This window comes from Globicephala melas, chromosome 3 (genome assembly GCF_963455315.2).
Source record: "Globicephala melas chromosome 3, mGloMel1.2, whole genome shotgun sequence".
Classification (NCBI taxonomy): Eukaryota; Metazoa; Chordata; class Mammalia; order Artiodactyla; family Delphinidae; genus Globicephala; species Globicephala melas.
In genome coordinates this window covers 103,427,615-103,443,317 of record NC_083316.1, presented here as the reverse complement: position 1 = coordinate 103,443,317, position 15,703 = coordinate 103,427,615, and the positions used below count along the sequence as shown (strand labels likewise).

Below are 15,703 nucleotides of genomic sequence, written 5' to 3'. Positions count from 1 at the left end.
TTTAGTTTTGAACAGCAGTCACGCAGTTTGCTGAATGAAACTTTCTTTTATTTCTGATTAGTTGTTAAGGAAGGTAAACGTTACCCAGCACACCAAACACCTAAACTTCGAAGATGTCACAGTTGCTTCAAAATGCCCCTCCTCGTTGTTGTTTCATTTATAGCTAATTACACATGATGATGTGGAGAATGCCAAGTGTTAAAACTAGGACTGTGGGTATATCTATCAGTGTATATGTCCATGCTGTTCGCTATGTGTAAACTCTTGGCTGAGATTGTCATACAGCTCCTGTTTGTCTCACAGTGAGGGTATGTGTGGCAGTCTTGTTTTGCCCCACCACACACACAGATTAAAGAGAAACAAAATCACTTCATAAAACAGATAGATTCTACTTTTCGTTTTCTTGCCCTGCCCTCTCTGCCCACGCCAAATTTTTTTCTTTGCCAGTATTATGTGGGGTTAAATTCTTTTGAGTGACATAGAGCAATTTATTAAAATTACAATCTGTTCAAATAAATATTTTACTGAAATAATTTATCCCTTATTATGAATTCATACATGTAAGGTACTCAGAACAGGGCCTGACACACAATATGCTCTCAAAATATGTGAGTTACTCTTGTTATTTTCTCCCCCTCCCCAACCCCTACTCATTCTAAAGAGGAAAGCTAGTTGGCAATCAGTCTGCCTAACCTGTAAGGGAGAGAAGAAAGGAGGGTATGGGCTGCAGAGAGTGAGGTTAGGCTCATGGGGCATTCTTAATAACAGCTAACATTTTTTGAGCACTTATATGCGCTTTCCATGAATTTTATGATAGACTTCTCACAAGAGCTCCAGGAAGTAGATGTTGCTGTTATTTTAAAGATGAGGAAACTGAGGTTGAGAGAGGTTAAACTGTCCACGGTTGCAAACTAAGTGAAAGAGCTGGAACCCAGGTTAAAAATTTTTTTAAAGCTTATGCTCTTAGCCACTTTCTGGTCTGCCTCCTTGTTCTAATCACCAGGCGTATTCTCAATTCTCTAGTTAAAGTAGCATTGTGCCTGGGACAGAGTAAGCCCTCAATGAATTTGTGTTGAATATTTTTGGTCCCTCTAATGTATGTGGGTGTGTATTTATTATTTTGTGAGTCAGAACAAGTTGAAACCATAGCTCTGTTTTATACAGAGCTAGGATGGACCTAGGGCCATTACATCATGCTGCCCAATAGGGTTGGCCTTTGTTATTAAAGATCTTTAGATGTCAAAGATCTTACTACTTTTATATACCCAGTGAATAAGACAGTGCTTGGCACCTGTAGTATCTTAATAAACATTTATTCACTCCTTCACTTCAAGTATTTCCTCCCATGTTCATGTTCCTGTTTTTTCCTATAGCATTCTCTACTCTCATCCCCATCTCCTGCTTGGCATGTCTTTTTCATTATTCTTAAATATCTAGCCCTTTCCTTTTCCAAGTTTAAGCCCATAACTTTGCAGCTAGCTAAGTTTCCAGGGCCACCCCAGTCCCAAACAGTGCTTCCTTCCTCTGAAGTTTGAGAGCCCTTACTCTCTGCACCACTCACATGGCACTCACTGCTAAATGTGGCTGGCGATTTTCCAAATTTTTAAATACTTTTTCGCCCCTTCTCACTAGTTATAAGCTCCTCCAGGGCCAGAACTGTTTTATACAAATATGTGTTTAACATAGTCACCAAATTAGTGCTTTTTTACATAGTGAGTTTCAGTTTACTACAAAGACAGCTTTATTACCTGCTACATTTCTGTGTGGAGGAAAAACAATTGCTCCATGTGGCTGTTCAGTTAACTCAGGTGCAAAATGAAATTTCCATCTTAAAGAAGAATACTTTCAGTCAAAGTAGTCTGTGTGTGTGTGTAAATATTCTGAGCATGTGTATTTAGGTTAAGAAAACCTAAAAATGTAGATTTTTTTAAAGGTGCTTGTAATGAATGTCACATCATCAGGTCAAATTAGTACTTAGTAATTTAGGGAAGGGTGATAACAACCCCTGTGATGTGAAACTAGGGTCTAGATGCTAGCATTTACTATGCCAGCAATTGCAATGGAGAATTCACTACTAAATATAGTGAGAATGTGCTAAAAAGTGACTTGTTAATCTAAAGGGGAATTTCCGATTGGGAATAGGCAAAGAATTGCCTCATATCCTGTTACACATTGCTGTAGAGTTTCTTTTTAAACCCTAAGAGTAGCCTCAAGTCACGGTTAGTGCAAAGGACGTTAAATTTTAAAAAAGATGCATAAATGAGTCATCTTGATTATTGCCCAACTTCTACACCATTATTCTTTATGCATTATTTTCTAGTGTTGATGCCATTTACTTTGATTCATCTATTCAGTTTCTCTAGGGATCCTGCTCAGAACCAAAAGGGAGAACATGCTTCAGAGATGTTAACATTCATGCATTCTGCTAGTCACTCTGCAGCGGAGTCTACACATGACATCTTTTTAAATCATTCCTGCTGCATCACTTTTCCCTTTATTTTTTAACTTCTGCTCTTATCACAAGGCCCTCCTGCTGGAAAGCAGTGATTGTGCTAATCTCCACCTTTAGAGGTGGTTGAAGATTATTTGTTTTGGTTTTGTTTAATGGAGACACTTTATAGTGTATCAAAGTCTATAATATAAAAGTGGATTAAACTTTTTTACATACTGAAAAGCACAATTAATTCAGTGTAAAGATAATTGCTTTGAAGTACAATAAATCAGCCATGTTTGAATATCAATGAAAAGCAAATGCTGACTTAGAAGGAAGAACAGTCAACTCCAGGTTTTAAAACATCACATTTAAAAAATGCCCCTTGCAATATATCATCATGTACATAGATTTCATTGATTCATCTGCTTCCTTCATTTAAATGAAAAATGATTGCCCACCACTGTTATCCTCTTCCTTCCCCAAACTTCCACCAACACCAAAAAAGTGGGATGTGATTGCCCCATGATTTATGGTTTATGCTCAGAATTTCCCAAAAGGTGGTAGATCTGACCAGTCTGCCTTCTCCTTGTCCTACGCTTTTCCTGGTCTCTGTACAGTTGACCTCTGAATAACTCAGGGGTTAATCTGCATATAATTTATAGTTGGCCCTCTGTATCTACAGCTCCTCCACATCTGTGAGTTCATCCAACCATGGACCGTGCAGTACTTTAGTATTTACTGTTGAAAAATATCCGCATGCAAGTGGACCCACACAGTTGAAACCCACATTATTCAGCGGTCAACTGTATTTCATGTTGCTTTGGGTCTGGAAAACTGCTTTGATTTCAGGCTTATATTAAGTAGGATAGGGTATATTTCTTTGGGCTTTCCAAAGTGTTTATTTCTCAGAGAACTTCTGAGGCCTTCATATTTCTGTTGGGAAGGAAGACATTTTTTCCCACCCTTCTAGGTTCTTCTGACTGATATAAGAATTAAATTGACATTAGACAGATTAACAGGAGCAAATCAAACCAAAGTTTAATAACATGTATATGCGGAAGAGACCCAGGAAAACTGAGTAACTCGTCAAAATGGCCTAAGCCTTCACCTTAAATACTGTCTTCAGCTAAAGACAAAAAAGGATGTTAGGGATAGTGGTTTGGGATTGAGGGGGGTAGGGGAGAAGGCAATTGACATGGAGATGGAAAAGCAAATGTTTGGTAAATAAATGTTTGCTGCGTCGTGCACAGACAATAGGACGCACAGTAACTCTTATCTCCAGGCACTACGTAGAGTTTTCCCCACCACATCTAGCCCATGTTCTTTGCAGATACCTCGGGTGATAGGTCTGTTCTGGGAACAGGCCCTCTATCTAAATTCTTCAGGTAGCTAAGGGAAAGGTTGAAGTTTCTTCCTGTGTCTTTTGGGTCTTGATTGTTTTCAGCCTGAAATAATCCTCATGCCAAATACACGTTTTGTGGTGGCAAGTTTTGGTCCCCTGCCCTTCAAAGACCTTAGAACCAGTGAAGTACATTTGCATTGCGATTCTGCAGCAGTAAAATGGCTGTATGTTGTGCATTTAGAAAACACCAGAAATGCATGGGTCTTTCTGATCTACTTTCCTTCTTCATAAATCTAGTACCATTGGAAGGGAAATGAGAAGAAAGGTTGGAAAGACTCTAACTTATCTTTTACTGAAAGTATAGAACGATTAATAGAGAAAGAGCGTACCCTCCAGTTAGCTTTCTCCTATTTTCTCTGTGTAAATTCCCCCCAAATTACACTTATAATGAAACATCACAAAGCTATCATGTTAAGCAGTCAGATAGAAGCTGTTATTCCCCTCTGTAGTGTGAAACCTCCGGTAAATTTACATTTCCTAAATATGAGAATCTTTCCTACATTTTTCAGCTGTAGAAGAAAAGGTAATGAGTACCACACACCAAAAAAACATATTTTAAGTCTTTGTCAGACTGAGGAATCATTTCTCAGTAGAAAGTACAGTTGTGGCCAATGGACTTGACTAAGGTAAAGCAAATGATACAAAAAGACATTTCTGTAGTGTCTGAATCAAGGACCAGTACCTGGAAGAGTTAACTACTGGTCCACCCTTCCTTCAAACTGCATTCCACTGATCTGGAGCTCAACCTTGCTCAACACAGCTCATTGTTTTTGCTCTGCCAATGTCTCCTGAAATATATCAGTTTTGGACAAAATCAAGATTACACAAAGCTAAAGGGAGATGTGGGAAATATGAATCCTAAAGTGACAATGTCTTCCTTGGAGATGTGAATAGTCAACACATTCAGAAATATCACAGGGAAGGAACCAGATCCCTTGCCAGGGCATGTCTTTATATCCGGCACAGTGATACACATATATGTGTGTGTGTGTGTGTGTCTGTGTGTGTGTGTGTGTGTGTGTATATATATTTCTTTCCCTTTTGTCCAGTGGGATTTTTTTCAATGGACTGGCAAAAAAGAGCCATGTGATTTTAGCAGTGTAAGGGGAAAATCCTTTGTGACTGCTTTGTGCTGAATTGCACTCCCTGAACTTGTTGTATATGCTACTGTGCATGAAAGGGGACATATTTTATCCCCCAAAATTGAAGAAATAGTGTGCCGAGGGAGTATATTTTAGATTTGAGACAAAAGTGAGTGTGCCCTATTTTAAAAAAAATATGAGGCAAATAAGCCTACTGATGGAATATTTTTCAAAAGAAAAGAAACCTCAATTGAATCACATCAGAAAATATACTCACAATAGCCCAGCTAAAATCTAACAGTGTGGAGTGCATTAAGCTACTGGGAAGCTTTGTCTTACAGCTCTGAGAGCATATTCTTGATACAGAGGGGCAAGGTTTGCACTAGAAACTCACAACGCACACCACATCACAGCTGCCCCAGGCTTCCTCTCATCTTTTCACTCTGTTCTCCTTGATTCAGAAATGAGAGGAAGAAACAAGAAACCCTGTCCCCATAAGGCTGGTGTGAGGTGGGAGTGGGGAGAGGGGGCTGGAGGGGAGGAAGGAGGTTATGGCGCTGTCACTCAGCACCAGAAAATGCCATTTATGTGGCTCCAGTGCTCACTAAGGAAGCAGAAATAAAGCACTCTGATGTGGCGCTGCCCCTCCCCGATGCACTCTCGCTCATTACAGCTCTTTCTTCAAACTGCTGGGTAGACAGCTGGCAGCCAGCTCCTCAGAGGAGGCTGGAGTAAGGAAGCATATAAATTACTGTTGCATTTTGCAGCTAAGATAAACTCAAACTGCAGGGTTATAGCCTAAAATGACATGAAGAAAAGGCTCCAGCAGGCCTCGCAAAAGAACAAGGAATCGAAAATGGATAGAAAGAGTTACTCAGGGAATACGGGATCATGGAGAAGGAAAAAAAAATTCTAAACAAGTTGTGTAAAATCTGATGCTTTAGTGGGTCTTAAAGAGCTTATGTCAGCTTAATTCTGTGTGGTAGCATAATGTAAATCTATGGGAAATGGGGCTTTAGGCATCTCTGCTCTATTCCATTTCTGCAGATTGCCAAGCATGGCAATAAATGTCAAGTGATTATTTATTTGATCATTAGAAACTTCATTAGATTTTGATTTGATGCTCTTCAACCTCCCCATTCCCCATGACTGCCACCAAAAAGAAAGCTCAGTTTTGAAATTCAACCCAGCTAGTTTGATTGGGGGAAAAAAATGTTATGAAATAAAATCTAGTAAATACCAGCATCTAGATGACAACATTCTGCATAAATATAGAATCTCCTCTCCAAGGAGTTTATAGCACTTTGCTAACACGATGAAAGATACATTTTGGCTCCAATGGTGAAATGTTTGGAAGCTTTAGTATTTTGTTAGATGGAAGGATGTTTCTGAGGTGAGATCAAACCCCTCTGGCTACAGACAGAGTCTGATTGTATGTTCTTGGCTTACCAGCCTTAGCTCATAATGTATTTAAACTTTCACTCAGCCTTCCTGGATGTGATCTAATTGCAGATTATATTACCTGAGAAAGAGAGTTTGTGGGCCCTTAGTTGGCCTAGGTAGTTTGGGACTCATCTGGTTGGTGCCTGAATGTTTGTTTCACCCCTGCTCAAAGCATAGAACCTGAACCTTATTATCTTCATAAAACAGGGTTTTTTAACTGTAGTCAGCAGTGTCGGATATACTGTTTACAGCTGGCTTTTTCATTGCAGTTTCAGTTTCTCTTGTTCCTTTCACGCTGCAGTTTTCCTGAGAATCATGTATAATGTGGGAAACAAAGAAAGGATGAGAGAGACACTGTGCTGCAAGGGGCTTGCTTCCTCAGGGAACAGTACTTGCATGTCAAAAACCCCACCAAACAGGAATCGGAGTGACTTTCATAAAACCAGGGATTCGAGCACAGTGTGGGGTGTGTATTGTTGCCACAGAGCACACGCTGCATAGAAGCATAAAGAGACAGGCTTTATCTCTCTGCCCGCAACCCTCTTGGAACCTTGTGGGAGGGCACATTTTAAATCAAGAATCAAAATGTTTTCCCAGCACAACTGCAAATTGAAAATAGGCATTGGAACAACACAGGCAGAGATATAGGAGAAGAATGACTTTGAAATGCCTACAATCCACCCCAAGCCACCCCAGGTCTGTCTGTAGACATAAGTGGTATTCATCTCTGGTAAAGGGTATATAGCACTTGGTAGAAACAAATGACAGCTGACAGAAAGATCCATTAGATGCCTGAACTTGCCCCTTGCCAGTGCAAAGTATTTTTCTTTTCTTTTTTTTTTTCCATCATAAAGAAAGGGCAGATATTTTTATTTCAAGAAGCAGTCTATAGCCATAGATTTTTTTTCCTGTAGCACTTTCTAGTATTGTACATCGCAATTGAAAAAAGCACGGAAATGATGAATTTCTTTCATTAGTCTAAGTGGTGTGAAACATGGAGGGAAACAAGCTTAGGGATATATTATTGTGCTGCATGTTTAACAACAACAACTTGGTGGTCAAGAAGTCCATCTTCTTTTTGTGGGAGAAGTTGCTATCATAAAAACAAAGCAAAATCTTAATTGCTGCATATTGATCAGTGACATTTATTGAGTGTGTTCCTGATGACGAACTCTGCACTAGTCCCAGCTGGGATGATGTAAAAGCATAAGCCTGCAAGGGTCTGGGTCCAGTTAGGAAAACAGACAGCCCAGGCAAGGAAGATGAGTCCTTCCTGAATGAAGTCTTTGTTAAAAAAAGAGAGATGGAAGCTAAAGGAAGTGTGTGAGGCCCAAAGTCCTCTGGAGCAGAGAATGAGAGGTTGCGTGATTGGTTGCGTGAGAGGTTGCGTGATTGCAGGGATGTTTGGAGGAGCTGAAAGACTATTGGTTGAGAAAAGGAGAGAGGGAATAGAATGTGCTGTGGCCCAGAGGAAGGGGCATGTTCTGGATGAGGAACAGGGGGTGGTCTAGTTTCAGTTGATCATAGATCCTCTGTGAGAGAAGTGCTACCAGCTAAGAGACAGGCAGGAGTTTGGGCAGAAGCTCTCTGTAACCAAGTTGAGCAGTATCAATTTGATATGCTAGGCAACAGGAAGCGATTATGATTCAGCCTGCAAGTGTGGCCTGTCTATCGAGAGTGTGCTGTAGGAACGTGGGCGGCAGAGATTGTGAATTTTTGAATCAGGCTTTTTAGGACACAGATTAGCTGCTGTATCTATGCATTTTATTCTAGGTGATTTGTCGATGAACAGGTCATGACCCCTACATTCAATCTTGTGGGGGTGAGAGATATGGACTTAACTAAACAAGGAGGTGACAGAGGGCAGGGAAAAGAGCAGAGGGAGGGTGAAGCTGCAAGGAACAGCATTCACAGTTACTCAGTACAGCCCTGGGGCTCTGATGTGGGCTGAAGCACAACTTCTCAGTTCCAGGTCCTGACAGCAGCTTGGGTAGAGAGGGGAGGAGAGCAGCATGATGGAAGAGGTTAGGAGTTTTAAGTATAAGATAAATCCATGGATACGGAAAGATACTAAAGCTATGTGACCAATCAGACAAGAATGAAAACATACCTGGGTGTTTTGCCAGAGGTGAGATTTTTGTTTGTGTGTGTGTATTTGTGTGTGTGTGTGTGTGTGTGTGTGTGTGTGTTTCCTTTAACTAGAGAGGTCGCTATCTGATCCTAGGTGATACGAAGACAGAGAATACCTTAAGATAAACATTCCTTGTTCTGTGAAAGGCCACTAGGGTACTTATTTATGTAAGTATAGAGCAAGTATTTATATAAATATTTGCATATTTATAATGTTCATAAGTTTTATTTATATGCATATTTAAATAGTTATGTAAATATAGAGCAAGTTGTGCTGGGTAAGTAGCTTAACAAGACATATGTATTTTGAGTGACTTTTCTAGAAACTTGCTTTATTGATTATAATTGTGGAAGCTAAATAATGGGTATGCATATATTTGGGGAATTTACATTAAATATGTTATGATTAAAAATTAAATATATTATTTAATATATAAAATAAAAATTAAAATGTATTAAATATTAAATGTTACATATTAAACATACATTTATTTAATGTAAATTTCCAAAATGGGGGAATAAGCCATAATGGGGGACTTAATGACTAGAAAACAAAGGGAGCCTGTAATGAATCCTGGAGCAAGTCATGATCTGGGATGCTCCCTGGCTCGAGGCCATATATTAAAATGGCAGAACTGTAACACTGGGGCAAGATACTAGAACACAACACAGAGGGATTTCCTCCTCTCGGGACACCATCAGAGAAGGGCTCGCTGTCACATGGATCCTGAGCCAGAGCACCATGTCAGACTGAGGGAGCTGTGGATCCAGGCTTCCCGAGTCAGCTGGAGCATCATGGCCCTTCCCTGTAGCGTGAATCCTCCCCAGACAGACTCAGCCTCTGCCCAGTTCCTGCTCACCTCGTGCTCAAGCAGCACTTGGAACACTTATAGCAGCTCAGCTCTTTCCTGCCCCATACCTTCGTATGACTCACACCAAAACTATTCCATCTCTACCATCAGATAGATCAGCCTGGTCTACAAGGAAGTGACTGGGAGAGGAATTAAAAGAGACTGCTCCTGAAGGGCTGCAGAGAGCTGGCTGCATCAGGGGCCCATGGAATTGGCCAGAGCAGAGGACATAGCTCCTCCTCAGTGCTCTGTGCACAACATTCACCAGTATCTTCGCTGGCGCATAACATCATTCCATCCCCAAACTATTTAGAGTGGTGTTCACGTTACCTAAGTAAAGGAAGTCAGATTCAGTTGTGGGGATTTATGACCAAGGAAGACTTGAAGAAAGATGCCTGAATGGGGAAAGGAGGAGTCCTGCATACATTAGTTTCAAGACTAATGAAGCTCAAAATCTCCCTTTGCTGAAGTCTTTATCACCTGAGCTAGAAATAAATTTTTCTTTGTCTTAACTCTCCTTTATTGGCACAAATATTTCATTTTAAATTGTAATATATGTTGCAATCTCCTAGCCACACCACCTCCCCCATAGTGATTTTAAGTTCCTGATTGCATAAGGGTAGGTTAAACAACTTTGTAAGTGCTGTGGTTCGTAAATAATGTGTAGTGAGTTCTTACGATGAGCCAGACACAGTGCTAAGTACTTTTACATGCATGAACTCCCTTAATACTCACAAAATCCTAAGAAGTATATGTGATATTATTATCTCCATTTTATAGATGAGGAAACTGATGTACTGAGAGTTTAATAAACTGTCCAAAATCACAGGATTTGAACCCAGGTATTATGTTTCTAGAGTCCGAACATTTAACGATTATCTTTTCTGCCCTGCTCACAACATGTGCATACAGCATGGGCTCAGTAAGTATTGATGAATGACTAAATGGAAGTGGGATTAGTCACGGCCTAGGGTCTGGACAAGGCTCTGAGGTGGGACTGTGGTGGTAGACATGGATAAAGGAGTGCCTTTTTTGTGATGAGAACTGTGTAGGAGTCAGAGGTAATAGGAAGATGAACTAATTTAAGTACACTTCAACTTGGAAAGTAGACAGAGGTTAAGGGGGATGAGCATGGTTTCTAAGACAGAAGAAGTAGGCAAGCAGTAGACAATAGAATTTAATAACAACAATTGATAGGGAAATGGATGAAAATTTGGAGGCACAATGTTTTAAGGACTTTAGGTTGGACTTCTCTGGCAAACTAAGTGCCAGAGAAAAATAAGAAAAGAATGTGGCCAGACAGTGAGAAAAGTCTTACTAACCAGGGAAACCAGTGGTGTATCAGTTAGGGATATACTTGGTTGCAAGCGAACTATGCTAACAAAAAATAGCTTAAACAATGGGATATATTTTTCTCTTGAATGACAAGATATCCAGAGTTTCACTGTTAGTAGTGTTGGTTTATTTTCAATTAGGATCTTTCTTTCTTTCTACTTGGGCATCTCAGAATGTTGATTTTCATCTCCAATGTTATCTCACAGTCACAAGATGTCTGCTGCAGATCCAGCCATTATATCTGCGTGGGAGACGGAAAGAAGCAGTGAAGAATAAAACCTTCCTCATCTATCCTCTTTTACAAAGAAAGCTTTCTATGGTGCTATCTTTCTCAACTAAGTTCTGTTCAGATCTCATTGGCTAAACAGGTCACAGGGTCACCCGTAATTGCCATGAATAGCTGATGCATCACCAGGGCTAGGCAATTTGCTGCTCTGAACAAAATCATAATTCTTTTAGGAAGGAATAGAGATTGTTTCCATCTGAAAAACAGATGGGAAACATATATATTTCCCAGTTAAAATAGGAAACACATATCTACTTCATTTTGTCTTAAACCTGTTGTGTGGTTGCCTATCAAATAAGTTCTATAATCACAACGTTTCATGCTCATAAATGTCCCAATGTCATTCTTGGCCAACATTTGTTACTTTGCTATGATACACCTCATGGCATTGCTGTTGTTTTGGTTTGCCAATTTGAGTAACATATCATTAAGTAGTTTTAAGACACTTCTTTACAGAGCTTTAAGAGTTTTAAAAGATAATATTTATTTTGGCAACTTCTCAGTGTGGTAATTTGTAGTCAGAGTCCTGTTGGGGCTGGAATGAAACCCAGATTCTCCAGCCTGAACTAGAACTGAATGCACAGTCCTATGGGAAACAACCCACAGTTTCCTTCTGTGGGAAGAATTGTAGCAAATCATCTTGCTCTGTGTGTGTGTGTGTGTGTGTGTGTAAGTGATAGAGAGACAGAGGTAGGGAGAGAAGGAATAGGCCACATGTAATGTTTCTTAATAAGGTTCACCTATTGAGTTTTAGTGTCAAATCCACAGTTCTTTCCTCCCTTCCTATCCTCCAATTGCTGTTGGTGTTTCATGGGTTCATGCCTGTGATTTTTGTATAATTGCCATATTTACCATTGTGTTTAATTCTAGTATCGATTTTAATGAGACATTTCCAAAGTTAGTTTAATCCAAAATCATTCTAGCATTGTTTATTTTCCTGGTTTTGACAACTCTCAGATTCACAAAGTTGATATGCAGTGATCCAAATAAGAGTAGAAGCAAAAAAGTTTTAACTCTATAATCCTGCAAAATTAGGTTTTCCGTTCTACGATGATTGCTGGTTAGTAACATCTCTTTACATTAAACATTTTCTTTCTTGTAAAAAGCTGACACATTTGTAAGTGACCCCTCAGTCCCTTCCTATTTTAGTACAAAAGAGAGATGACCGTATTTAGAAAATAGTACAGAATTGCTTTAACAACTTAAAACATTATGTGTGTTTATTTATCATAATTGCATACTGTTCTGTCTTCCCCACTGAAGCATTGGCTTCTTGTTAGCAAGCACTTCACCAAAAAGGTTTCCCACAAGGCTTCTGGTTCCCACAAGCCTCGGTTTGCACTTATGCAAGCAAGGGGATAGACTAGCAGACCCTGGGGGAATAAAATAGGCTTCTGTCCTTAAATGGCTTTTCTCTCATCCTGGCACCTATGATAGACAAACATCTTTGATAGGCAAACAATGTTCTCATTGTCCATTTCTTTCATTCTCAGAAAAGAGGAACCCACAATTTTAGATGCTTCCATTTCTTAAATCCTTTATTTCAAACTCTCCTGTCCCCTCTGAGCTCCTGAACCGTCAGTTATACCATCTCCTTACTGTCTTCAATCTCTTCCTCCCCACTTCATGCTTTTCGTTCAGAGTACAAATGTTCTCAAATCTTTCTCATCCTAAAAATCCTTCCTCTCAATGTATCCTTCACTCTCTTTCCCATCACCGCCAAATTCTTTCTCCATATTTACATGTTTTGATCACTCCTCATCCCCATTATAATCTGGCTTTCACTGGATTAACAAGTCTTAACAAGAAGCTTGGATGGAAGAACTAGACCTGGCACAGACTCCATGTGGGTAAATCTGTTCTAAAGAAACAGAAGGGAGTCAGTTCTGCTGGGCTGTGTGGCAAGACCAGAAACATTTACCAGGATAGACGCAGGTTCAGCCTCTAGCTCCACATTGTGTGAAGTACGGTTGCTAATGATCTTGTCTGTGGACGAGGGAGCATCATATTAGAGCTGTTGGAAGTGTAACTGAACCCCCAAATCCAACATCAGGTAGCCTAACCTGAATCACCCCTATGTGCACCCCAGGTGTATTTAATCAAGATCAGTTTTTCACGGGTATAGTGTGAATGCTAGAGAATGAAGTATACTTGTACTCCAGCAGTTATTCAATGGACACTCAAAAAATAAAACACATACATTTGCACACAAAACTCACAGGGAGAACTTAAAGAGGCTAAATCTGAAATCGTTACAGCCACCCTGGATTCTTTTATAAAAGCCCCATGGACTGTAACATAAATGTGCAGACATGTTTTGCTAGAGAATGAGGAAGGCTAGGAGAATATCAAACCCTTTGGAAGGTAGGTATGTATCATGAAAAGATGGCTGTCGATTCATAACAGCAGATTTAGAGTAGGATCTTTTGGAATGGATGACAAGCAAAGTTAGGAACTGGGGTGCAGTCATTGGAACACACATCATGAAAGATTTAGGTTCTAGACTGCTTTTCACTTGACCGAGAAGAGGTTCACAATCTTTTCTTCACATATTATGATCTTGTTATATTGGGGAACAACTCAGTAAAGCCTGATGTGCACGTGTGACTTGTGTAATTGATAAGTGGGGAAGACACCTGGAGGAGCTAGGGAGGGTTTGAGGACTCTGCATTGTCTGTGGGCCAAATCTGTGCCCTCCCTCTTTCCAGATACGCTCACTGGAGGTGAAACTTAACGAGGGGAACAAAATGAATACATGTCTCATTAGCATTGCCTTGGTTTTTGTGTCCCACTCTCTCCTCTGCCAACGTGTGCTTCTAGGTGGTCTGTTTTGTATCCTGCATATGAAAGATCACCACCATCATGCTGACTCCCAGATCCTACATTCCATTCAGAGTATGTATCCAATCCAAGCTCAGCTTGATCTGGACATCTCCTCCTGAACACACCCTCTCAGTCTGCTCCTGGCCAAGTGCTTTACCTTCTCTCCACCACTCTACCACCTTCCTCCCTATAAACATTGATGTTTACACAGTAACTCAAGATAAACACAAGCTCTTTTTTGTATGTGTTTGCATGTCTACAAGTTCTTTCCATTTCATCTCTATATTTACCAATTTCATTTCTTCCTCTGCATTTTGCTCTCATATTACCCTTACTGCCTCTCACTCAATTGATTCTTCCTGCCTCTGTTAACACCTTCTCAAGCCACTTTTCATCAACATTATATTTCTAACGCACAGATCAACTTAAATACAGTAGAAAATAAAACATATAATAAAGATTGAAATTTCTATGTAGCACATTTTTAGCAAGTTTCACCAACCAGCCCTTTTAGTTTTATCTGCCCTTCTTCCCTGACTGCAGTAATAAGCCCTATATTCCAATACTATGATAGACAAGCTATTCTTCTAACATAACATATTCTTCATTTTAAGCTGCATGGTTTTGTACACACTATTCCTTCTAACCAAAATACTTCTTCCTTCCCCCTTTTCTCCAAATGTCAAGCACATCATCATCCCACAAAATCAAATTCATATGTGATGTCCTCAAGAAACAGTGCCTCTTACCATCAGACCTCCTCAGAAATGCCCTCCTTTTCTCCCAAGCACACTGTATGCAACTTTATGATAACATTTTTTTAACTCAGCATTTTATTTTATTTTATTATTTTTTGGCAATGCCACGTGGCATGCGGGATCTTAGTTCCCCAAACAGGGATCAAACCCATGCCTCCTACAGTGGAAGCACGGAGTCTTAACCACTGGACCACCAGGGAAGTCCCTATGATAACACTTTTGAGGGAGGAGGTCTAAATATTTTTTTTTGACTGAGCTTTTCTGAGCTCACATTGTCATTTAAATTTATATTTCTGTAACATAGTACAGTACTTTGTACATAATAGCTTCCTAATAAGTGTTGAGTAACCAAAGAGGGAGCAAATCTGGGGCAAAGTCATAATATACAGTCACTAAGAGTGGAATTCAAACCACCACTGGACACATTTGCTGTTGAACAGAGAACAATTGCCACCTAATTCAAGTGGCAAGCGTAATGCACATAGTGTGCATGTGCTGTCTCCCTTAGGTAGTTTTTCACTAGCCCATTAGGATAGAAACCTACAAAGTTTCCTCAACACATATTGCTAATTTTATTTAGGATCAATGTGCATTTTTTACTCACACAAGAACAGGATTTTCCCCTAAGGTTGCTAGTGTAGGCTTCAATGATATATTCATGACACTTACCTTCAGCAAGTAATGATTCATCTCCCTGGATCTCAGTCTGAGTCTGTAGTAGATCTGGTGAATTTTCTGAAGTTTCTTTTATGTCCAGCATGACTGGCTGAGACTGGACATGAAAGCTGTCTAAATACTCTAATCCGTTCCCAACCCACAGAAATGCAGGCTTCACACTCTCTCTGTTTGCTGTCATGAATCATGATGCTGACAAGGAAGTCAGATTCATAGCATTAAACACAAGCTGATAGGAGGAACTTCGTCCTGCATCCATTGGAAAAGGGCAAGGGTGTTCTTCTGTAGATCTGAGCTGCTTCTGCCAATGCAAATGCAGGGCTAGAATACAGACCCAAAGATGACCAGTTTTTATTTCATTTTCACTGGGATAAACAAGATTCATTTTTTTGTCATGAGAGGTCCCAGTCCTGTTTTCTTTAAAGCTGCTTGCTGCCTTCTGTAAATTCCATTGTGTCATTTCGCTGAAGTTGATTCGTATTCT

General features: G+C 39.9%; 1 long non-coding RNA gene across 2 annotated transcripts in view; it reads right to left on the bottom strand.

Annotated features, from left to right (window-relative positions):
* LOC132597008 (uncharacterized) overlaps positions 1–15,492 on the bottom strand; it is a 42,282-nt gene extending 26,790 nt beyond the window's left edge. For both annotated transcript variants that reach the window (XR_009563293.1, XR_009563292.1), the window contains exon 1: positions 15,214–15,492. This is a non-coding gene — a long non-coding RNA (uncharacterized lncRNA). The remainder of the gene's footprint in view (positions 1–15,213) is intronic.
* Between the last annotated feature and the right edge of the window lie 211 nt (positions 15,493–15,703).